This window comes from Peromyscus eremicus, chromosome 13 (assembly GCF_949786415.1).
Source record: "Peromyscus eremicus chromosome 13, PerEre_H2_v1, whole genome shotgun sequence".
Taxonomy (NCBI): Eukaryota; Metazoa; Chordata; class Mammalia; order Rodentia; family Cricetidae; genus Peromyscus; species Peromyscus eremicus.
In genome coordinates, this window is record NC_081429.1 from 27,201,572 (window position 1) to 27,228,652 (window position 27,081).

Here is a 27,081-nt window from a genome sequence, read left to right on the forward strand (position 1 = left end):
AGGAAGGCAGAATTGGACATGAGAAGGGGATGCTATTCCCAGGAGTATCTTAACTGGTTCTTCAGGGTGCTTTGTTGTCCTGCTAACTGTTTCTGGGAAGAGGGTAAATGTTGAGAAAGGCAACTTCCTTGCAGAGAGTTCCATTTCTAGTTAGATGTTAGCTTTCAGTCATCAGCTGCCAACATTCTTAAAGTGTGAGCCCTCAAGGGAGACATGGGACATACCACAGCACCCATAACGAATAAACGTTTGTTGAGTGAATTAACTCTAACTGCTTGTAAGCATTGGTTATTCCCACATTACTAAAGTGGGGAGGAACAGAGATGATTAATTTAAAAGCAGGGACAAAGTGACACTTAGGGGTACAATAGAAGAATGAAAACCTTGTGATGTCCTCACATTGGGGTGGCAGAATTGAGAATTACAACAGCAGTACACTGGTTCCAAGATACGACGATTGTTCTGTGTTTCCCTCTCTATCTTATACCATGACCCTCCTGCAGTCACTTACTGCTTTTTTTTTTTTTTATAGTAATGCAACATGGATCTCCACCTTTTTCCGGTAACCTCCTGTCCTAGGGTTTCTCTTGCTGAGATGAAACACTCTGACTAAAAAGGAAGTTGGGGAGAAAAGGATTCATTTGGCTTACACTTCCATATTGCTGTTAATTATTGAAGGAAGTCAGGACAGGAACTCAAACAAGGCAGGATCCTGGAGGCAGGAGCTGATGCAGAGGCCATGGAGGGGTGCTGCTTCCTGCCTTGCTCCTCATGGCTTGCTCATCCTGCTTTCTTATAGAACCCAGGATCACCTGCCTAGGAATGGCACCAACCCCAATGGGCTAGGCACTCCCCCACTGATCACTAATTAAGAAAATGCCTTACAGCTGGATCTCATGGAGGCATTTCCTCAACTGAAGCTCCTATCTCTCTGATGAGTCTAGCTTGTGTCAAGTTGGTACACAAAACCAGCCAGTACACCTCCCTACTCCTGAAACTTAACAAATACTTACTATAAGTAAAGATCTAGGTCAGTGATTCTCAACCTTCCAAATGCTGTGTTCCTTTAATACAGTTCCTCATGTGACTCCCAACCATGAAACTATTTCATTGCTATTTCATAACTGTAATTTTGCTACTGTTGTGAATTGTAACATAAATATCTGATATGTAGGATATCTGATATGCGACCCCTGTTAAAAGGTCATTTGCCCCTCAAAGGGGTCGAGATCTACAAGTTGAGAACCACTGATCTAGATCAACAGTCTCTCCTTTCTTAAGGTATTCCTGTGTCTTCTCATGGTACTAGGTATAATTTGCAGCTTCCTCTTTTATATGGCCTCCCTAATGAATATGCTCTAGTTTATCACTTTGCCTAATGTTTGACTCTGTTGCTCAGACTACAAATATTTTAGAGCAAGAAATTCTATACCTATTTGAGTGACTACCAACTACTACTTGTATTTGGCAAGTGGTTAAGTACCCAAGGCTGTCTATGAATAGAGTAAATGGATTACATGGCACTTGTGTAGGATTCTAGTAGGTAGAGGGGACTAGGAATGACCCTGAATGCTTGTCTAAGGAATTTGGTACTATTCATGGTCTTCCAATATCACCATGTCCACAAAGTCTCCTTCAAACCTAACTTGGTGACTCATTAGGTATGTGAAAGAATCAGATCAGCAGTTACTGCAAAGTCACCCAGCATAAGGCAAAATGAACTACTTCTAGAATAAGCACTGTAGCAGCCAGTCTACAGAGAGGCAGCATTGGAGCACTTGATAGGTCAGCCCAGGGCAGGTCAGAAATGAAGTCACAGCAGGCAGTGCAGGAAGGTAGGGAACAGGTGACAGGAAGAGGGGTGTATCATTTCCTGGCGAGACACCAACAGACAGTCCTACACTTTGCCATCTGGAAGGCCTGCTTCCAGGTGGGTGGAATGAGAATTCAGAGAACTTGGCAGCAGGTGATAGGTAGAGTCCAGCAAGCCAGCTGGCAGTAGAACTCTTTGGAAGAAGTAATGAGAAACCAACCACAAGACCAGGATTTAGGAGAGAATCTACTCCATGTGAATACCAGAGAGCATGAAATTGGAGTCAGTTATACTAAGACTCTAATAGCAGATGAAACAACTTGGCAGAGTCAGGTGCTGAAACCAGTGTACAAGGAACGAGGTGATTATAGTAACAGGTAACATTAAATATGCAGGAGGCACACTCAGTAACCACCAACAGAAAGGGTCTCTTGGGGATATATAGAAAATAAAGCAGTCTTCAGGCATGGAATTTCTTTGGGATATGATCATATGGTTACTAGTCTGATAGCAATGCTAGGCATACTATGGGGACTCTGTAATTTTCACATCAGGTTTCCACTGCCAAAGGGGCTTGTTTTATATTTGCCAATGTTACTTTCCCTATGGTTGTTTCTAAAAACTGCTGCTATCTACTCCCATGCCTTGTCCTGATCTGTGGTTTATGCGTAGAGCTTCTAGTTTTTGTCTCTTAGTGTCTTCTTCCCAACCCTCACTATTTTACCACTGAAACGGTGTTCTCAAGAGAGTCTTCATTTGGCAGAGTAAGCCAATATAACAGAAAATTTGCTGGCCTATCTCTTCAGTCACCCACCAGGTTTCTAACATGCATACAACCTGTTTCCCTTAGATCAACTACCATCACTGGTTTTTCCAGCCATGGTCTTGGTGACAAGGTTGCTTAGTTGGTTTACTTTTGCTAAGAACAGGAAAGATAAGGACTAAAGACTCATCATGAACTATTCTACTCCAGTGAAGGTGGAGCAAAAAGAAAAGCAAAATAGGAGTGACAGAAAGACCAATGGCATGGTGATCCAAGGTCCCCCAAAGTCTGGACTGGCACATAGATAGTTGCAAGGTGACATATATGAGAAACTTTAGGAGGACTTGACCAGATTGGTTGTTAAGCTATTCAGCTAGCTTAGTATGTCTGATCTTCATCCAGAGAATCCCTTTGCAGAGACTTTCAAAAAAGATTCTGTACACCCTGGAAAAGTAATAGGAAATTGCTGAGAATTGAGGTACACACTTGTCTCTGTTATCTACTGTACTATACAAAGGTGACAAACTGCAAGAGTTCAACACAAAGTAGAAGTTCCTGGATTAGTTAAGATGGTGCCAAACACAGGAACAGCACCAGAAAACACTTGAGTTAAAAACAACAGTGTTTCAAGTGGTATTTAATACAAAGCCCAAAGTTATGCTTACCCTCATAAAATGAAGAAAATTTAGGATACAACCATCCCATTTTAGAGTAATACAAGGGAGAATAAATCTCTGTTCACACTTCATCAGTTCTGTAGGAAGAAATGGAATCTACCAGTGTTTAAGCACACACAACTTGCTAAAATGTAAAAGAGAACTGGTAAGCTTTGTACGTGGCACATTCCTATAATTCCAGCACCAGAGGTTGTGGCAGGAAGATTGCTATGAATTACAGGCCACTCTTATGTTGTAGGATGAATTCCAGGCTAGTAGGAATGGCAGAGTGAGAATGGCTCAAAAAGAAGGAAGAAAGGAATAAAGGGGGAGGCTGGAAGGATGGAAACAAATAAAAAACAAAAGAAAATAGCAACAAAACATGCAACACAATAAAGAGATGTTTTTACCTACTGCACCCCAAAGAACAAGCCACCTTATGTTTCCTCATCATGTGGTCTTTTGTAGTTCATAAAATTCTGTCCATTCTTTATCTTATGTGATTTTACCAAGACCTTTGTGCATAAAAAAAAAATCACATGATAAAGCAAGCTTTCCAGGCACATGTGTCTCATAACTGAACAAGCCAGATGTTGAACTCAGAGCACATTAGTCTCATTTGCTTGTAGTTCCCAGGAAAGAGTAGACAGTGGAAGAAATACACCATGAGCAGTAGAACATACAATTATTTCTACATTATTAATATATGTTGCATTTAATGCTATTCAAGGGTCTGTCATAGAGTGAAATTGAATTTCTGTCTACTCCACATGCTGCTCACCTCCTTGAATTCTTTCTCAGAAGTACCAAGAGTCCAGCACCATTGTGTAGGTACCAGCCTTGTATTATATCATGGAGTCACAGTAACAGTTCCCAAGAATGTATGTAATTGTAATTTCTAGTATTTTTTATAAGAAAATAAGGTAAATAAATACATGCCAGTCCTCCTATCCATGTTTTCTTCCTTTTAACTTTTCTATTCTTCAGAATTTCAGCATATAAATAGGCTAATACTTTGTGTCTATTTTTTAATGCTGTGTTTAAAACCTCACCATCCTATATACATATTCCTTTCAGCATCAGTCTCCAAAGTTTCTCTTTGAAATTTTCATATTCAACACACACACTCAGACTACATTGAACTTCCAGAAGTAGAAGTTGAAAAAAATGAACGACTTAGTGTGTAGTTTGGGAATGATTAAGGGCCCAGCTATCTCAGTTGGTAGACATAGGACTCTTAATCCCAGGGTCGTGGGTTTGTGTCCCACATTGGGTGCTAGAAAAAATGGGGAACTAACAAGGCAACTCCATGTAGTTTATCTGGTAGTTAAAAGAGGTTTATTTCAGGGTAACTTATAACCAGTAAAGGGGTTGGTTACAGGATCTGGGAGAGGTGAGGTGCAGTCTAGCGTGATTCTCTGGAGAACTCTGACTTGATCTGCAATCCAGCATCCAGGATGACGAGGAACCAAGAGAGCCAGCATGTAGGCATCTTGGGTCTTAAGGGCTCCTGTCTTGGCCATGTCCCAGAGGTGGGTCCTAGGCTTGAGTGGCAGTTACCAGCTGTCTCACTAGGGGCAGTGCTTCAAGGTCAAAGCTGGAACAGCTACCCACTATGGTACTGCACATTTTGCTGGCACAGAGGTTGTAGACAGTCTGGAGATGGCTCTGTGCTTACACCTTGCTGAGAGAGTGATGCATCAAAGCACAGATAAATTAGGTCAATATTCTCAATAAAATAGACTTCCAGAAAACAAGGAATTTAATACCAGTTGGTCAGAGAACTTGGAAGTTTCACTGATGGAATAAGTGTTAGAGAGTCAGGGAAGAAGATTGCAAATGGAACTCAATGAGATGAGTTGGGGAAGGTCTTGAAATTAGATGAACCAAAAGAATTCAGCCTGTCAATTCAGAGGCTGAAAAGGCTTGCAGACTCTGATCTAGAGTAACATATTGGAGTTTTAAGTGTTGTTGAAATTCTTTGATAGATTTGTAGAATATCAAGTTTTATGTTTATTTTTTTATATCATGAGGTGAACTTCCAAAATGCCAGAAAATTTCAGGAAATGGGGACCCGATTGGACAAAAGACTATAAATTCAGAGAGGCTATGTGAGCCTTCAGTTTCTTAGCAAGGTCATCCTGGCAGAACCTGTGGTTCAGTCCACGACCACCATAGAGCTTGGTTCCAGTATCCCCTGCTACTCCTGCTGATTAAATAGACCAAGGGATGAACTTCTTCCATGCTTGTTCCGGCAAGAGGGCACAGAATAGAGGATGGTTACAGCAAGTCTTTCTCTGTCCTATCAGCTCCCAAATAATGACATGGAGACTTCCTATTAATTATGAAAGCTTCTCCAATAGCTTAGGCTTGTTTCTAACTTGTTCTTATAATTTAAATTACCCATTTATTAAAGCTGGGGTTTTCTTCAGTCCCACCAGTGCCTGCAGCCATTCAGACCCAAATGAACACACAGACATTTATATTATTTAAATTGTTTGGCCTAATGGCTCAGGCTTCTTGTTAGCTAGATCTTACATCTTAAATTAACCCATTTCTATAATCTATGTCTTGCCATGTGGCTTGTGTCTTACTAGTATCTTTACATGTTTCTTTTCATGGCAGCAGCTGGCAGCATCTCCTAACTCATCCTTCTACTTCCCAGAATTCTCTTCTCTCCTTAGTCCGCCTATACTATACTTCCTGCCTGGCTACTGGCCAATCAGCATTTTATTAATCCATCAATCAGAGCCACACATTCACAGCATACAGATATTCACAGCAATTTATATTTATCTATGTTCTGCATGTGGCTTATGACTGTTGCCTCTCTTCCTGTACATCCTGTTTTCTTCGCATCTCCTGGCATCTCCACCTTTCTTCTTCCCAGAGTCCTCTCTGTCCCCAGAAGTCCCACCTATACCTCCTATCTAGCTACTGGTCATCCAACTCTTTATTATACCAATCACAACGGCACATCTTCACACAGTATATAAATATTCCATAACAGATGGGTTTAGGGGCAAACCCAAATATGTATAAGCTGTGTGCTTCTTGTGTTTTTTTTCTTTTATTTTCATTATTTACTAGTTTTTGTTGCTATTAGATTGTTTGCCTGTTTTCTAAAGAGAGAGAGAAAAAAAGGGTGTGGGCTTGGGTGGTTAGAGAGGCCAGGAGGATCAGGGAGGATATGGGGGAAGGAAAACTGTGATTGGAATATATTATATGAATTTCTTTCAATAAAAGAAAGTAAAAAGAAAACCTGTCTAACAGACTTTCTTATCTAGAAGGTGTGATGGTATATTGTGTACCCTAATAAATATCTGGGGATCGGACAGAACCAGCCACTAGATTAGACATAGAGTCTAGACAATGGTGGCACACACCCTTAATCCTATCATTTGGGAGGCAGATATCCATCTGGATCTCTGTGAGTTCAAGGCCACACTGGGAACAAAGTCAGGCAGTGGTGGCACATGCCCTTAATCCCAGCACTTGAGAGCTCATGCCTTTGCTTGGAAAGCACATATGCCTTTAATCCCAGGAAGTGACATGGCAGGGTGGAGAATGATATATAAGGCGTGAGGAGGCAGGAATTAAGAAGCAGTTCAACTGAGACCCTCACGGGTGAGGACTCAGAGGCTTTCAGTCTGAGGATTTATGGAAACAGGATGGGCTGAGGAGTTGTCGAGGTTGGCTGGCTTGTTCTGCTTCTCTGATCTTTCAGCTTTCACCCCAATATCTGGCTCTGTTTTTTTTTTTTTAATTTTTTTTTTTTTAATTAAGACCTTTTCAGATTTGTGTTACAAGAAGGAATGACTTTGCAATGTCACTCTAAGGGCATTATGTGTATGAGCCGTGTCTTAAGAGAGAGATGCATCCTCTTTCAGATGGAATTAAAATTTATATTGGTGTTTGTTGAAAATTTTTTTTCAGTGTTAACATCCAATTAATTGCCAGTTAATTACCACAGATCCCGTTGATATTTCCAATGAGATATGACTGGCTCTTATAAGTGATTTGAGAATGATGGCAGCAAGCAGGGTAGGCTAGCTATGAAGAGAGACTTTTTCCGTTAGGTGTTCATATTGATTGTGGTCCCAGAATTGTTCACAGTGAATAAACCAGTACAAAGACTCCTTTGTGCACCAGTTCACTCCAAACAGTCACAGATTTGTAACTATGGAAACGGAAGTCCAAAAGTAATTAGTGGGCATTTCTAACAAGTAACTCTGGTTTTAATCACATTGTCTTTAGGTAATTTGCATACACAGTCTAATTGTTGCAGACAGTGAATAGCTTTTCCTGGTCTCTAATGAACAATTTTACCTTATCAGAATGACTGAATTTTTTGTTAATGACCCAGGAGACTCAGATGAATTCAACCCCCCCTCACTCTGATGAGTTCTGTCACTGAGAAGGGGGATTGCTGTGAGATAAATAAAAGAAAACAGTTCTCACTAAGTTCACATTCCCCTATCTTTATTAGCTCTTCTTGTCTTCAAAGAACATGAACACAAATCTCCAATTTTTACTTTCTCAACGAACAAGCTCAAGACAGACTGACCAAGTTCTCAAGTCTTTCCCAAGTGTCCCCAGCAAATATAAGCAGGCTGTCCTTCAGATTAGACAGGCAGGATGCAGGTCTGCCAGGCCTCAAGAGGGCAGTTGCAGGTATCTTCTCACCCAACTCTCTGGGATCTTTGCTTCCTGTGACTCAGGCAACTGTGTATCTCCTTCTTCTTAAGTATGATTGTGTGACTTTCTTGTCCAAAATAGAGTGGGGCACAAAATGATGGAAAGCCGCTTTCATGGTTGAGCTATAAGGATGGTCACTTTTTTCTAGTGATCTTTCTCCCGCTGCACTCTCCTTGCCACGTCAGTTGTTTGATGGGGCCAGTTACTATTTTCTAAGACATGTGACAAAGAACTAAGGCCATCTGACCAACAGTACCTGAATGACCAAGCCATCAACTTGAAAAAATGCCCAAAAAAAATTTTATTTGGGCCAACAGCCTAGGAAGTGGAACGCAGCCTTCCCAAGTTGAGTTATTAGGTGACATTTTCAGCTTTCAGTGGGTTTTTCAGGACATAGTTTATCTCAAGTATTGAGAAGTTAGGATATAAGCAGGCTTCCGTAATTTGAGCTTTATTATTTTGAATGCTTCAGTTCTGTGACATAATTATTTACCTTTGATGAATTCTTGTAGGTGTATGGCATGCTTGTGTAATCATTGACACATACAACAGGCTAGAAATTTCATGATGATAGAACAAATGAGCAGAAAGTAATGGGAACTGGGAGACAAGTTTTGTATAATGGTGTAAAGTGAGAGTTTAGAATTGAACAGCATGGGGATTTTTTTAGCATAAGGTATGCTATGTGTAGACGGATTTTTGAGAAATGTTCAACCAAGGCCCTCTGTATCCATCATTTATATGAATAGGGACAGGATCAGCTGATGTCAGAGAAAGGATCTGGCAGCTGAGGTATGCAAAGAACTTGCTGGATTACGTTCTTTCAAGGCAAAAGTGAAAGAAAACATTTCTTCAGCACAGATAACCTTAGCTATGACTATCTCATCCTATGCTCTGGGTTTACGTGGAGGTTGAAGCTCATTTCTGGTTTGATCCCATCTTGGCTTGACATGGTTTAGTAGCTAAGGGTTTTGTATGTATCAGGAAGTCTAAATGTGGATGGAATATATAAAGTATGGTTGATTTTAGAAATGTAACTATTTTCTTTTCCTCTCAATATAAGGTTTATAGGATTTCTCTTATGTAATTGAATTTTTCTTTGAGCTGCCAGCTCACAAATAATGACATGGAGACTTAATATTAATTATGGAAGCTCAGGTGTAGCTTAGGTTTATTCCTAACTAGTTCTCATAACTTAAATTAACCCTTATTTTTAAATCTACATTCTTCCATGAGGCTCATTACCTCATCTCCATATTGCCCATCCTGCTTCCTTTATATCTGGCTGGCAACTTCATCTCTTCTTCCTGGAGTTCTCTCTTTGTCCAGAAGTCCCACCTCTACTCTCCTGCCTAGCTATTGGCTGTTGAGCTTTTTATTACATCAACCACAGCAACACATCTTCACACATTGTACAAATATCCCACAACACTCTTAGGTTATTTTGTGTTTTACAACCCTTTCACCATTATCTGTATTTTATCTTTGGCAGGGAACTAGCATAGCTGGGTCTGTTTCAGCTTTGCAGAATCCCAGATTATCTATATCTGAAATAAAGTCATGAGTAAGAACAAGCAAACCTAAATTAATAAAAAAGACTTTTCATGATTTTATCCCACTAGTTGTAAGCACCAAGTTTTAGGAGGGCATTTAAAAACTGCTTTTCTGAATATGTTTTCACCAGTACACTCTCTGGCCACACTCAATATATAAATGGGCTTCTTATTTCTGCTTGTGAGTAAATCTTCTCATGCTTACATTTCTATCTTCCAAGGTACCCACTATAATGCTTAAGTCGTGAAGTGATTTATCTTTAAGTGACTGATTTTTGACATGAGGCATACACATGCAGCTATTCTTTTTCATACTTTCAATATAATGTTCAATAAATTGCATGGGATATTCAATATTTTATTGTAAAATGGCCTTTGTGTTAGGTAATTTTGTCGTACTGTAGGTTAACATTAGTGTTCTGGGCACATTGAAGATAGTTCAAATTAAGACTTCATCTTTGGTAAGGTTATATTAAATCCCATTTCAACTTGCGCTATTTCTAATTTGCAGTGTGTTTATCAGGGCACACACCACTGTGGATTGAAGCATATGTATATGCTTTTTCTTAAGAAAAAGAGAAGATCTGGAGATGATCTTTTATTGTTACTGAAAGCTGTCTCTTCATACGAGCTATTGATTCAGTACAATCAATTATACTTTTTTCTTATATTGTGATATTCAAGGCTTAGTATCTCCTGGGTAATAGAACAGATGTTAGAACCAAAGGCTAATTTCTCCAGCAACTTGTTTATTGTGGCTCTGCTGCTTCAATCTCAACGATTCTTCTTTGTGTGGTTTCATTGTTGAGCACTGTGTAGCCTTTCTGATTATAAGACACTGGTGGTTTGAAGAAAGATCTGAAAAATTAGAGTAGATTTATGATTCTTGAACTGGTAGAAACAACAGATGGACTTTATTTCATTTTATTTTTTTAATTTTATTTTTGAGGTTATAATAGAATTACATTACTCTATTCCATTTCCTCTTTCCAAACCCTTGCATATGCTACTCCTCTCTCTCTCCTTCAAATTCAAAACATTCCCACACCTAAGGCTCAGGGAACACTGAGAAGAGGGGCAGAATGATTGTAAGAGATGGAGGAGCTGGGCATTTGCTGTGAAGCTGTGTCTCCTAGTCATATCAGAAGCTACACTAGTAGTCTCACCAACATGACTGCCTAAATGTGAGCTGAACAAGGACATGTCAAAGTAAGCAAGGAAAAGCATATGGTGCCTCATTTTAACTCTAAAAGAATCATTTTATTTTTAATTATCTATGCGTTTTAATTATTTTATGTTTAATTATGTATGTATGTATGTATGTATGTATGTGTGCATGTGTGTTTCTGTATGGGTATATGCATGTAATTGTAGTTGCCTGTGGAGGCCAGAAGAGGGCATTGGATCCCCTGGAGCTGGAGTTTTAGGTGGTTTTGAGCTGTAACATGGGTTTTAGGAACCAGGTGGGTTTTCTGTAAGAGTGATACACACTCCTAACTGTTGTGCCATTTCTCTAGCCCAAGGGTTGTGTTTTAAATCATGTGTTTTGTAACCTTTCAACCTATAATCATATGTTCACATGTTTACTTTGACATGGAATTCTCTATCTTCTCCTCTTCCTTTTTTTTTTTTTTTTAGAAATATTGGTAGCACTGATAATATATTAAATAATAGAATGAAAGTTACATTGATGGCTCTGATTATAAAAATTTTAAGGTTTTAGGCATGAAAACATCATTTTGTATTATATTATTTAAAACAGGGTTTACTCTGAGAATTTTATACAATATGTTTTTTTTATCATAGTCTTTCTTCTCCCTCAATTTCTCACAGATACCCCATAACCCAACTTCATATTCTTCACTCTCTAAAACAGAAAGACCAAACCAAATCAAACAGAACAAAAAACTCACAAAAAATCTGATTTGCATCTTTTCAAAAATTTTTTTTTATGCATATGGGTTGTTTGCCTGCATGTATGTCTGTGTACTACATGTATGCCTGGTACCTGTGGAGGCTAGAAGATGGTGTTGGATTCCCTAGAAATAGAGTTATATACATTTTTTTAGCTATCATGTGGTTGCTAGGAATTGATTTGGGTCTTCTGGAAGAGCATCCAGTGCTCTTAAACCTTGAGCTATCTTTCCAGCTCTGATTTGCATTCTTATGTAACATAGCATTTAAAGTCTTTTATCCTTTTAGGAAAATATCCTGAAAATTCCACTTTATTATTACAAATGTTAATTTTTTTGAGGTAGGGCCTCATGTAGCACATGTTTGGCTTAAACTTGCTAAGTTGCTGAGGTTAACCATGTACTCCTGATCTTCCTACTTCTACCTTCCATATACTGAAATTATAGGCCTGTGCCACCATACCTGGCTAGATATTGGTATTTTCAAACTGAGGAATGATTCCTGAATATAAATTGAACATAGTAAAAAAAAAATCCACAAAATATTGCTAAATTGTAAAACTGATATCATTGCATGGATATGAATTTTAGATGAAAATGTAAAATAGAAAGCAAAAAGTTAATGTTTAATAATTTACAAAAGCACTCCAGGGTACATAATAGTTACTAATGTATTACCATTAACTAAAATCTGAAGAGAGAAACCACAATATTCATGAAGGCATCAGTAGCTGAGTATTGCATGGATAACTGGTGAGCAAGAAATCATAAAAAGGCAACTATTGAAAAAATAAACAAGCAGTGTTAGACATTTAGCAAACACAGTGAAAGTTTTAAAAAACATTGTAGTATCTGAAAAGATGCATAAGACTAAATGAACTTAGGATATGAAATTAAGATGAGTCAAGTCACTGAAATAAAAAGCTACTGAAAACCCTACAGTTCCCTTTCTTTCTCTGTAAGTCCTAGGGTTTTAGTGGAATCATTCCATGTAACTTATCTAATCTTCATCTTTTTCTTTCCCTTTTTCTGAACGGAGTCTCATATATCCCAGGCCTGGCCTTACACTCACTGTGTATCTGAGGATGACTTTGAATTCCTGATTCTCCTGTCTTCATCTCCTGAGTGCTAGATTTACAGGAATGCACCATCATCTCCAGTTTATTGGATTCTGTAGATCAAACTCAGGGTCTTTGTGCATGATAGGCAGGCACTTCACCAACTGAGCTACTTGGCCTCTGAATTCTCATTTTTAAATGGCTCCATTCCAGGGATTTGGCATTTCAAGTGAGGACTTGGAATTACCTAATCCTTAGGTTTTATGCCCAATAATCTACTGTCTTTTTTTCTTTGTGTTTACTTAAATTTCATTTCAAGATATGATGTTATTATCACATCATTCTAATCTTTTCTGTTGTGTGCATGTGGCTGAGACAGATAGACATTGCCTTAGAATCCTGTCTCTATAGACATCTTATTTCCACGTGAGTTTCACCCCTAGAAGGATTCTTTCTGTTTGACTAACTTCATGCCTTTTGCTCTGGTCCATTTTCTCCTTTAGGAGTCTCAGTCTTCCTCAGATCTTCATGTATAATAAATACCATATCTGCAGGCCAAGGGTCATGATTACTTTTATTTGACATGACAACTTTTATTTGTTCATCCCATTAATGAACACCTGTTTATCTTAGTTACCTTACCTTAGAAGAGAGAACAAAAAATTAGGGAGAAACCATAAAGTGAATTTTTTGGCAAACGTCTATAAATGAACAAAGACCAAAATTAAAAATATGAATAAATGATGTTCTCGTTGAAGGTCTTGTAGACACAGGTATGCATGTAACAATAACTGCACCAGAATCTTGGCATCCAAATTGGCCTCTTCAGGAGGTAAATATTCAGCTGTTAGGGATTGGAACATTATCCCAAGTAAAACAGAGTATGGGATGGGTTGAATGTATAGGCCCAGAGGGACAGAGAGGAAAATTAAAGTCATATGTGGCTAATATAGCTGTGGATTTATAGGAACATTACATTTTTTATAACAATGGAATACCCAGATTAATGTTCCTCCAATCTTAGAAACAAACCATAAACTAACATATGTTTCTGGGAAAAAATATTAGAAGGTATTATAAAGAACAGTCACTGACCATCCAGATTATACATGAACAGGACAAAACAGCTGCCGATCTTTCAAAGTCACCAACAGCCCTACCTTTAAAATGGTTAACAGACAAGCCTGTATGGGTTCAGCAATGACCTTTAACAACAGAGAAACTACAGGCCTTAGAACAGCTGGTATAAGAACAGTTAAATGCTCAGTATATTGAAGAATCAACCAGCCCTTGGAATTCTCCTGTATTTGTTATTAAAAAGAAATTTGGTAAGTGGAGAATGGTAACAGATCTAAGAGCTGTTAACAAGGTAATTCAGCCAATAGGCTCTCTATAATCTGGAATTCATTTGCCTACTTTATTACCTAAGGGATGGCCTCTTATAGTTATCAATTTAAAAGATTGTTTCTTGTTTATACCCTTACAAGTAAAAGACAGAAAACTTTGCCCTCACAGTGCCTACTTATAATAATTCTCATGCTGTTAAGAGATATCAATGGAAGGTTCAACCACAAGGAATGTTAAATAGCCCAACCCTGTGCCAATATTTTATACAACAGCCATTGTAAGTAATATGTAAATAATTTCCTAAATCCATATTTATCATTAAATTGATGGTATTTTGCTAGTTGATTCAAATACAGATACCTTAGAAAGAATATTTGAAGTAGTAAAGAAAATTTTGCCTCATTGGGGATTACAAACTGCTCTTGAAAAGATACAAAGAGGAGATTCTATTAATTATTTAAGATATAAAATAGGGCTACAAAAAATTAGACCCCAAAAGGTGCAAATTAAGAGAGATCGATGACAGGCTCTTAATGACTTTTAAAGATTACTAGGAGACATTTCCCATCTATGGACCACTATTGAGGTAAAAATGGTGAACTGAGTAATTTGTTCAAAACCCTAGAAGGTGACAAGAACTTAAATAGTCCAAAAGAATTACCAGCTGAAGCTGAGAGAGAATTGGCTTCAGGGGAAAAGACAAAACAGGATGCACATGTATATCATTTGGATCCAAAGCTTGATTGCATTTTGGTTATTTTAATCTCTAAGCATTTCCTACAGGAATTTTAATGCAAAAGGGAAGATATTATATTGGAATGGATATTTCTACCAAATAAACAGAGTAAAACATAAAACTATGTGGAAAAGATCTCTGAGTTGATTTTAAAAGAAAAATTGAGACTTTGTCAATTAGTAGGAATAGACCCAGCAGAAATTGTAGTACCATCAACTAATGATGAAATTGACAAGTTATAGGCAGAAAGTGAACCTTGGCAAAGAGCTTGCAGTAATTTTTTTGGAGAGATGAACAGCAAATATTCCCAAAGTGATAGAATTCAACTTATAAAGAGAACTAACTTGATTCTGTCTTGCATTGTATGGGAAACATGAATATCTGGAGCCCCTACATTTTATACCGATGCAAGCCAAAAAAGGAAAGGCAGGTTACAAATCATAAAATTTAAGTAAAGTGGTTCAAAGTCCTTATAATTTGCCCCCCAATTGGCAATATATGCCATTCTGATGGTATTAATGTATTTTTTGGAAACTCTCAACATAGTTACTAACTTTTAGTATGTAGAAAGAGTGATCTTACATACTGAAACTGCTGAATTCATCCCTGATGAGTCAGAATTAACTTTGTTATTCATTCAGTTAAAGGAATAATCAGTAATAGGAACCATCCCCTGTAAATAACTCACATCTGATCCCATATGGGTCTGCCAGGCCCTCTAGCACAAGGTAATGACAAGATTGATCAATTATTGATAGGAAATGTGTCAGAGGCCTCAGAATTTCATAAAAAGCATCAGGTTAATAGTAAGCATTTAAAAAAGGATTTTTCTATAACCTGGCAACAAGCCAAGAAAATTATAGGGAAATGTCCTACTTATTCTTTATATAATCAAACTCCACTGCTAGCAGGATGTAACCCAAAGGCTACTCAGAGGAATGAAATCTGGCAGATAGATGTGTTTCATTTTGTAGAATTTGGAAAATTAACATATGTACACCACACCATTGAAACCTATTCAGGATTTCAATGGGCAACTGCTCTGAGTTCTGAAAAGGTTGATTCTGTAATCACACATTGGCCATCATGGGTATACCTGTACAAATTAAAACTGATAATGCTCCAGTATATGTCTCTGGTAAAATGAAACAGTTTTTTGCTTATTAACATATAAAGCATATTACAGGTATACCACACAATCCTATAGGCCAAGTAATCATAGAAAGATCAAATCAAACTCTAAAGGATATGCTAAATAAACAGAAAGGGGTAACAAACCCTCCAGAAATAGATTACATAATGCTCTATTAACTTTGAATTTTCTCAATGCTAATGAGAAAGGAACAACAGCTGTGGAGAGACATTGGATAATAGAAAAAAAATTACAGAATTAAATCAGCCTATACACTTTAAAGATGCGCTTAGACTATAAACCAGGATATTTGTTACATTGGGGATGAGATTTTGCTTTTGTTTCCATGGGGGAAGAAAAGCTATGGATATTATCAAAATGGATAAAGGTTCGATTTGAAAAAAAGATATATTTTAGATAAACAGGTCATCTTCAAACACTTCAGAGATCTACAGAATATGTCATTTAAGATGTTTTTTATAACATAGATTCTTTTTTTATGATTATAAGACATGTCTTTTCCTGGCAGCACCAATCTACTTCAGAGAAAAAGATGGGCATAGAAGAAACTCCTTATGGAGTTTACTTTCTTTGGGGCAAAAGTTAGCCACTGGGCAAGAAAGTGCCCTTGCCTCAACTGCTGGCAGTATGCTGTCCAAATGGACAAGAAGGACACAAAAGAAAGGACTGCTAAGCCTTGCCAAGACAAAGTAGGACAGTCCTTTAGAAAATCCTTCTTCACAGAAAAGTTTGTTAATATGCTAGGCCTGTAGGCTGAAGATGGATGCCCCATAGTTGTGCAGAAACTTGGGTGGCTGGCCAGGAAGCCGACTGTTTCTGTCATTTCTCACATGTTTTGGAAGTCACTTGTTTGCACTTCCTCTTTACTTAGGTAATATTGTTTCTTTCTCAGGTCTCTGAGGGAGTTGAAGATTAGATAGTCATAGTTAGAGTTTTCCTTGTTAACAAATTCAGAAAAGAAACTCACTAAAGAGGTGTAAAGTATATGTTTGAAAGACATCAAAAGATAGTTTTCGGTAGTTAATACAAGTTAGGATAGAAAATGAATTAGGTACAACTTTTTGGACTCACTAAGATAGGATAGGTAATGGAGTATTTTTCTCTGAATTTTTTAAATGCTAATGGTGCCGGGTACCAGCCTCAGCAGTTTTGGGGATCTGAAGGATGGGATACCTGGAAGGCACAATAATGACTCAGAGACAATGTTCATGCACACTGACAGGTCACTTCAGGCTTCTGCAGTTGCTAAGTTTCTTTTGCTTCCCTGGCTTCTCTTAGTTTCTCTTAGCTTCTTTTAGCTTCTCTTAGCTTCTCTAACTTCTCTTAGCTTCTCTTAGCATCTCTAACTTCTCTAACTTCTCTTGCTTTAACTTCTGCTTTTGCCCTGGTGACCTCAGTCTTTTATTATCATAAGTAAAAGGGGAACAGAAAAAAAGGGGAAATCACTCAATACAAAATGTTTTCATGATTCCAAAAATTATTCTTAGAAAATACCAATATATTCTTCATCATCTTTTACTAAACACAGGAGCTATCCCAGACTTAACACCAAAGCAAGCATAATCTATTTTTATTATTAATGATTATACAATCTTTTGAGCACTTGACCCAAAGGCTAGCAACATGAAATTTCACAAAAAAGGTAATAAAAACAGTGGTCAATGTACCAGACACTCATTTCCTTCTCACACAGTCTGCTCCAACCTCAAGACCCCTGTAGCCACCTAAGTTCCTCCTCAGCCCTCTGCAAACACGGAGCCCCATGACTGGTGGGCTACAATGACCTCAGACAAGAAATCTGTCCCTGCAAGTCAGCAACTTCTGTCCTTCTATATCCAACAATTTCAAGGAAGACCTAATCTAATTTATAGAGCTTCTATGAAAGGAAGCTCACCTTTCTTAGCAGCTCTTTTCAATCTAGGAACCCAATAAAGCTTGTAGCAATCACTCCATCAATTGTCACATTATCTCCAAACTCCTTCAGGAGGAATAAAAAATATCTGAATTAAAGTTGCCATCTCCCTTTCTTGGTGGAGGCCACTATTTTCCTCTTATTCTAGGTTCCCACACTTTTAGTTTGTCATCCCATCTATATGTTACTCCATCCATAGTCTTCAGCCAACACCCCTTAGGGTCTCAAGTTTTACACAATGTCCTTGGAATATCCTCAGAAACTGAATTATTCATCATGGCCAATTTAAGTCCCATGTGTTGATACACATCATACCATGTGCTATAGTTGACCACACATTTGGTACAGTTTATCCAAGCCTAAAAAGCTTCTCCAGGCTGCAGGTTCTTTTCCATGAACTGCATAACTGCCATAACCCCAGCCTGAATGATCATCTCTGTATAATTTCCTGTGAAATTTACTTCACTCCTTTCCTGCATCACAGAAATCACCATTGATCTAGGAACACAGAACATGAAGATCAGATAGAAGAAAATGACTAGTATTACAAGAAATATTTATATGGAGGAGGGCATGACATGTGCACACCATAAAGATGACCTTGGGACACATAGACATTTCTGCCTTGGCTCTCTAGAGGCATGCTAAGCAGACGATCCTGAGGGGAACACACGGAGGGTTGATGGTCCACAATCTCGGGTCCCCTTTTCTCCAATCTCTGCTGGCAGCACATCACCCATCTTATATGCCATCCCTGGCAGGACTGGACATTGTTAATGTAATTCTTGGCTGTATTGTACTTATTGTATATAATTTTTTTTATATAAGTTATAACCTTCTTTTATTATTATAGAGAAAAAAGGGGAAATGTGGTGATATATTGTGTACCTTAATAAAATTTGCCTAAAGATCAGAGAACAGAACAAGCCACTAGATTAAACATCTATACCAGGCAGTGGTGGCACACACCTTTAATCTCAGCACTTGAGATCTCACACCTTTAATCCCAGTATTTGGGAAGCACATACACCTTTAATCCCAGCACTAGGAAGGAAGTGATGGCTGGGACCTTTAATCCCAGCACTAGGAAGGAAGTGATGGCTGGGCAGAGAAAGGTATATAAGGCATGAGGAGACAGGAACTACGTAGGGCTTTTTTTGGCTGAGGAGTCCTAGAGGTAAAACATGGCAGTGACATGTTCCTTTGTCTCTCTTATCTTTCAGCATTTACCCCAATATCTGGCTCTTGGATTTTTTTTTAATTAAAAAACCAATTATATTTCATACAACATTACCTTAGCTTCTAAAAGTAAGTAACTTTTGTAATTCATATTTATAAAACTGTTTTTAATTAATGTTTTCTGCTCAATATTTTATCACTAATATAAAAAGAAAACAATTAATCTAAAGTACATGATGACTTAGTGGTTAAGAGTGCTTGTTGTTCTTCCAGAGGACACAGATTTGATTCCTAGCCCCCATATGGTGGCTAACAATTGTCTGTCACTTGGGTTTTAGGGGATTTAACACCCTTTTCGGGGCTCCCATGGGTACCAGGCATGCATGTGGTACATAGACATGCATACAGGCAAAACATCCATAAGCATAAAAGAAAAAAATAAATAAGTCCAATGTGTGTGTATTCAAATAAAGGTAATTAAAATATGATTATGATAGACTTCTGGATTAGGTGATTTAGAGCTATAAAATTGCATGAGCAATGTCCTGAACAGCTCTGTTTTTCTTCTCCTTGACTCCCATGATGGGAATGGAGTTAAGAACATTTTAATGCATTCGTATAATTTCACATTGTCAATATGACTGCACAGACCTTATTGGAATAGGTATTGAGAATCATTATTAGGGAATGTGCTATAGAGAGAAAGAACAATGTATCTTCTCCCTTAAGAGAGAAGACACATTAAATGGAGCCTAATCTGACTAAGAGGGAAAATGGAACTTCTTTGTGCTGGATGACAATTACAATCTACCCTTTTGATTTGAGTAATTAATGAGTCCACATCATTCTCCTAATCAGGTAATTAAAATAAATAAGAGAATGAATAATTAGGCCCTCAATTTATAAGACATAATGCCAACTAAGTTATTATGAGCCTTAAAATAGACAGTGCCTTTCCAGCTCTCATTCCATTCGTTATACAAACTGAGTTAAAGCACTCTGGCACTCTGAATTTTCAGAATCTTAGAAAAGGTATTTAAATAAAGAAATAGACATGGATGATTATGTTAAATGCTATACCAAGGTCTTTAAAATGTTTATTGTATTTTATGTGTATGTCTGTATGCCTGGAGATATCTATCTATCTATCTATCTATCTATCTATCTATCTATCTATCTATCTATCTATCTGTGTGTGTGTGTGTGTTTGTATGTGTACCATGAGCATTTAGGAGCCAGTGGAACTTAGAAGAGTCATTTGATCCTCTAGAAATGGAGTTAGAGGTAGTTGTGCATCACCATGTAGATGCTTGGAACCAAACTTGGGTCTTCTGCAAGAGCAGTAAGTTTTCTTTACTATTGAGCCATCTCTCAAGCCCTGACACACACACACACACACACACACACACACACACACACACACACACACCTAGGTATTAACATTCTTTATAAATCAGCTATTTATAAAGCTGAACAGCTTGCTTGAATATCTAGAAAGGGTTGTATAGCAAGGATGTTTGTATCAATTGTGAAACACCCCTTTATGTAAATGAAGGATTGTATCTGAACCAATCATAGGCCTTCGACGGACCTCTAGAGGAAATGTTTTCTCACTTCTGGCTTGGATAAAAATGTTGCTAGCGTTCACTGTGTTTTGTAATGGCAAAAACTTTGGCATAAGCTATTTAAAGCAATTCTATCTGGAATTGTGCATTCTGGAGTCCCAGTTGTGTTTTGGTATCCAGCATCTATGGTACGGTATAGCTTCCTTATAGCATCTATGGAGTGTTCAAAGCAGCTATGCTGCCATACGGCCAGTCTAGTATTTGCTAAATATTAACTGCTAGGTTTATAGTCCTTTGATAGAATTATGGGTTTTTTGTTGTTGTTTGTTTTTGAGATTTCACATGGAATAAATATTTGTTTCAGTCAAATTTTCTGATTCCATTTCTGAAAGACATTTTGCATTATAAATTTAGAAGCCTTAGTTTTGTGTACATAGGTTAAGTATGGAATAGTAAGAGCACACACATTTCACATCCATTTCATGCTCAGTTAGTATTCCCTTCTTTTTGGTCTTTAAGATTTGAGCTGATGCAGTAGAGTGATCTAGAACAAGACTGGTCTATGGCAGAGAGGCACAGCACATGATCCACGAACACTGGCTCCTTTTTATATCTGCTGAGACTATTTAAAAATTTGCTCCCAAATTGTTTGTGATTTTTCATTCAAACAATTCAATAAAAATAGAACCCCTCAGTCTGTTAGTTAATTCCAACCCCAGTGCCATCTTTGTTTTGTTATTGGTTAATTCCTTCACCATATGAATTTTTTTCTGGTTCCTTCTTTGCTGAGTAATTTTGGGTTGTTACATATGTGAACACTTCACATATAGATTCAGAAAGCTTGAATTTATACTGATGATACTTGTGATTTGTAGAACCCTGAAAATAGTTTAGTTCCACAGACATAAATATGTAGAATCTATGTTAATATGTTTTTACAAGTGTTAAGCAAGGTAGGCTCACAATTTTACAAGTTTTTCATAGATAATTAGCTACTGTTATTAATAGATGGTTTATTTACTTTAATTATATAAATTAATTTGTAATAGAAACAACAAGCTATTTTAAAATTTTAGCTTTTGTGACAAGATTTTTTTTTAAGTATGAAAAGGTGTAAGACTAACACATTGTTTTGGTCTACAAATCTCAAGGGATAAACATATAATGTCTTAGTGGCTTGCTCAGAGCGTTAAGCTCTACTATATATTCATGTGCTCTGAAGTGACATGGGAGAAGGCTGTATATCTCTACTTAGTCTAGTCACCCTCTGGAGGAAGGTATTCAGCACTTATAGACTCAATCTTTCATCCACCCAATGCAGTACACGAGTGAAAACGTCCTTTCTTCGAAGTTCCAGGAAAGAGCTCTCTCCGATTTACAGGAGGATTGTGTGCTTCCTGTCACGGGGGAATTGTTGAAGCCTAGGAAGAGTAGAACCCATTATCATAAGCCCCTGGTATTGGGACTAGGAATCAGTGCTCTGAGATCACATGGGGGTGTCTCATGAAGAGGGAGAGCTGATTCCCCATAGGAATCTGGGGCAATAGCTACCAATAGAAAGGTAAATGAATACTTGATGGCAAAAACACCTGGTGTCTACTGGAGCCCTCTTCAAACTTTGAATCGTGAAGCAGATTTGATACTAGGTATTCTTTCAGACACCCAGAAGGTATAATGGTTCCTAGAATGCCACAATATTTTTGGAGGCATATGCATCCCTAATTCATTCCAAAGAATGTCTTGTAGCATGTTACCCAGCATTCCATTCTCCTCAGTTCCCTGTGCTCCTCTGGTTTTAGTTTCCATATCCTTCCCCTGTGTGTTCAGAGCTGTTCACCATTCCTTAAAATTTCCTCTCTGTGTGTTGAACCAAGGACTTTCCTTTTTGAATGTGCACCATTGTTCAGTGGGATATTCTTTGTGGGATATGGATAAGAAGAATCATTTCCATTTAATCTCCTTCCAAAATTGGAAATAAAACCAAAAGAAAACCATGTGTCTTATGTACCTTTACATACAAGTAAAGGAGATTGTTGTTTTACCTTCATATGTGTGTGTGTATGTGTTCTCCTCCTTTCTCAGTGTGTCCATATCTGTTACTTGCTAAAACTCTAAGCTGTATGCAGTTCCCTTACTCATCATGGGGCTTAGGCATTCATGTCTCTTTTCATCCTGTATTGTCTCCTAGGACACATCTGTGTATCATGCATCTCCCAGGCTTAGCTCAGGCCCCAGTAAGTCAAGGGAGTTATAGCTTTTTTCCCCGTCTCCCCTATGGTGTTCTTGATTGGCCATTCCCATGTTATGATTGTACTTTTTGTTTGTCAGTTAGTCTTTTCCACTAGTCCATTGACAACAGGAATTGTTAGATGTACTTCTTAGCAAGTGACTGGCAAGGAATGTGAAGCCAGTTAAGTATTGCTCATTGGAATAAGCATTTATTCACTTATTTGTTGTCTCCATTTAACATACAAACTTTTTGAAGGCATGGTTATATTGTGATGGGATGTAATGTTACAGATTATACCCATAACCTATCATCATGTGATAAACACTGCTGGTAATGTTTTCTCTTTACAAATATATTCACAGATGATTTACAGAAGAAGATTTAATAATAAGCATGGCTTTTTAATATTCAGCTTTGCCCTTATAAACCATGGGAGAGAAGAAATTAGTGAGATGGAGGGAAAAAACACCCAGAGGAGTAAATAAGAAAAAAGAAATAAAAGGGGGTGAATAATACGAGAGAGGAAGACAAAAACCTGAAAGTGTATCATTTAAGAAATTGATGTTTAGTATGCTTGCATCTGTATTTTAATGTTGTTTACTTGAAAGTAAAACTGAAATGAAATTATCTTAAAATTGACAAATGGGTACCATAAATTATCCACATTTTCCATAGCCAGAGCACCATCCTGGTGTCTGTAAATGATTTGTATGCCTTATGGCAAGCACGCCCCATTGGGTACAATTATATGATTGTTTATTGAATAATTGCTCTCCTTGTCAAGTGTTTGATTGAATATTTGCCTGCTCCCTGTAATATTTGCACTGAGTAATTGTCTGCTGTGGGTAATACCTTCACTTAGTAATTGCTTGTTCTGAATAATATTTTCACTGAATCATTTTCCATTCAGCATATTTTATTGAGCGATTTTCTTGTTGTGAGTCATGTTACTGTAAGTTTGATGAGTGTGACTTGCTGAACTTCATCTTTTCTTTATATTAGTTAGAATCTAGATATGAAATTTCCTAAGTCCTTGCCTTATACTTTGTCTAGGCTGCTCAGAGATTACATAACAATTTTCTATTTTTCAGTAGTTTTCTAGTGGTGTGGAACTTTGGAGTGAAATGCTGTAATCAATGAAAATAAGATGAAATTATGCTTTTTGAAAGAGACTAGTATCAGAAAAGAGTGTAATCTAACTCAGATACGTGTGAACATTTTGGCTAAGTTGTCCTCAAAGGTTTCTTGGAGATTTTTGGAATCAGTTTTAATGACTGTATTATTGACCAATTTCATTAAAGATAGAATTAAATTGTTGTATAAATGAAGGTAGCATGAACTGGCTACTTATTAAACATCAAGTACAGAGTAAATATAGGAAGGAAACGATTGAAGAAGTGAAACATCTCATAATTGTCAATCAACACAGGTTAAAACCACTCATATCTTACAATTTAAAATGAGTTTTAGAGATGAGCAACTAGGAAAGTATACTTCTAGCTCCCCCTTTTAGTTACTTGTTACTAACATTTAGAAGTGGATGGAGTTGAATGATAGGTAGGAAGTCATTGCTTTGAAATGCTCTGTTTTCTTTAAGGAAAAACACTTTAAAGTAGTCTGGTCATGGCTTGCTAGAAATTGGAATTTTCTTTTGTAAATCTCAAACTCACTTTTTATTAGGTGTGGCACCATCCCATATTTTATAACCCTCTGTGTAACTGTGGTCTGTGGTCTTGAACCAAATCTTTGTTCCCTCTTATCAGTGCCACTGAGGCTCCCTAAGATCTATTTGCAGCATCTGACTTTTAACTCCTCAAATGTTCATGGTGTTGTACAGCTCCTGAAGTCATCCTTGCTGTTACTTATGAACCCTACTTTCCACTCTCTGGTGTGGCTTCCTCGTAGCAGGCTCTGCAGTCATGGGAGAACTACAAAAGTCTGGGCCCAGGAAGTTCTACTGTTAATCCAAATTTGATATATATTTTGGTTTAAGTATCAACCATTGAAATATAGTATATAAAACTTCGATTAAAATATAAGTCACTTCCCTATTGAATAAAAGTACAGTTATTACATATTACTATTGGTTATTGACTATTAATCAGAGAGATTTACTCACAGGTTAATGTTAATTCTGTTTTGTGTCAGTAAATTAATAGGGGAATAAAATACCCCTGCTGAAATACATTAAGGAAGACCTCTTTTTTATTTTATTTTTAAATTTTATATTTTGTCAGTTTCACACATATATACAATGTTTTTAGGTCATAAGCACCCTCTACTTTCCTCCTTCAATTCTTATAAAACTATTCTCCCACATCCCCTCTTAATTTCTTGTTCTCTCTCTCTCTCTCTCTCTCTCTCTCTCTCTCTCTCTCTCTCTCTCTCTCTCTCGTCACTCATTGGTTGAGTCTGATTAGTACAGCTCATAAGCACAGGGGTATAGGGCTGCCATCCATTGGTGTATTGGCAACATACCATGAACTACATATATCAACTATCAATATCTCCTCTGCTAAGCACAGGGCCCCATGAACCCCTCTTGTGGGAGTCGTCACAGTGCTGTGAGTTCGTGAGTAAAATAGTCCTGATATATTCAAAAGAGGACTTCTTTTCTTACTTGAATTTCACCCAAATTTATTATTTTTTTTTGCAGTTTAGTTAACTGAATTTCAATAGTACCCTTTATGAAATTTTGGCAAAGCTTGTATATACTTGTCATCATAGTTATCCATTTTGTGTGTCTTTTATCCTTTGAATAAATTGTGATCTCAACAAAGACATAGATGAGGATTTTCCAAAATATTATTATTCAGTATCTCTCTCCTGAATATACAGAGTAATCTCTTGGACTATTTGATGCCAAGTTTATACATGCTCACAGTCTTACAAGGATTTCTATTTCTTATTGGTTGAATACATAGGCAATTTGTTTGAAAGTTGGGATACAAATCCATTTCTAGGGAGACTATGGTGAAACAAGAACATTTAACATGGCTAGTGAAAACATCACATGATATGAGTAGTATAGAGAGCAGTAAGCTATGTCTTTCAGGGACCATAAAATATTTAGTATTTTGGTCCTACCATTACATGAGTATTTTATTCTAGAGAATAGCTTTTTAGTATAAAATGCCACTGAATTCTTTCAACAAACAATGAAATATGTCCTCTGCTAGTCAAACTGCTTTTGTAGACACTTGGTGTTTATCATTGAACAAAGTGGAGTTTATATTCTAATAAGGTAGATGCATGATTATGAATGTGTAAATGTTAGAGTGCTGTGGAGAACAAAATGAGTTGAACAACAATAATAATCAAGAATAATAGAATTAAGGAGTTACATCTTTAAAGATGTTGTTTACATTTTGTTTGTATATGTGTGTGTATGTATGTATGTATGTTTGGGTATGCATGATTTGGGCACATGTATGGGTGTCAGAGAATAACTTTGTGGAGTCAGTTTTTTCTTTTCACCTCTACCTGGACTCCAAGGATTAAACTCAAGTTGCCAGGCTTACACAGCACTCTCCTGTACCTGTTGATCCATCTTGCCAGTGCCAGGAATTATGATTTTTTTAATAGAATTTTAAGATAAACCTTAATTTAGGAAATCATCTATATTACAAATTTGAAGAGAAATAGATGTGCAATGGAGCAACCAGCAATCCTAAAGCAGGGAAGTGCTTAGTATATTCCAGAAGAGCTACAAGCCAGCTGGACCTGAGGGGTTTAAGAAGGAATGGAGGTGTGAAAAAGAAAGTGAGGTATCAGAAAAGTGAGACTTGAGACACCTAGGGCCAGCCATGTCGGCCTTTACAAGGAGGCTGAATGAAATTAGGACCCATTATAAATTTTAGAGAGAAAAATAGTGTTACAGATTGGCTGGCATTTGAGAAGGATTACTCTTGTTACTGTGTTGAAAATAGGCCACAAGGAGGAAATGGCTGTGCTTGAGTGACCAGTTAGGAAACATGGTAGGCTGAACAGTGACAAACCAGGGCTCTGAAACACACTTGGTTGAGATTTTTTTAGATAACTAAATAGAGATTTGAGTAGGTAGTTGGATATGAAAGCGTGGCACTTGCAGGAGAGCCATTTGGCTGCTAATCTAAATTTGGGCATTATTGGCATGTATTTGGCATTAAAAGCCTGAGACAAAAATGAGATCACTAAGGAAGGAAGTGTAAATAGAGAGCTACAGACTGATTCTTTGGGAAATATATTATGTATTCGAGAGAAACTTTGTATATGAAAATAACCATTGCAATAATATACAAATTCATCAATAATATTCATGCTGAAAAATAAGGAACTTCGTATGTCAGTGAGATCATCCCTTCATGGAAAACAGTGATTGCAATGATGGTAGATATAATTACAATAAGTGATTACAATAAGTCAGTGAAAGAAATCACAGTTAAAACCAGTACACATAGCACAAGAATGAACAGGGATGGGGCTGTATCATTTTATGGAAGAGTAGTAGTAATGTGTAAAATTGA

General features: G+C 37.3%; 1 long non-coding RNA gene across 1 annotated transcript in view; it reads right to left on the reverse strand.

Moving 5' to 3' along the window:
• Positions 1-9,832: 9,832 nt before the first annotated feature.
• LOC131923361 (uncharacterized) overlaps positions 9,833-27,081 on the reverse strand; it is a 29,393-nt gene continuing 12,144 nt past the window's right edge. Inside the window, exon 4 of the long non-coding RNA XR_009382584.1 lies at positions 9,833-10,341. This is a non-coding gene — a long non-coding RNA (uncharacterized LOC131923361). The remainder of the gene's footprint in view (positions 10,342-27,081) is intronic.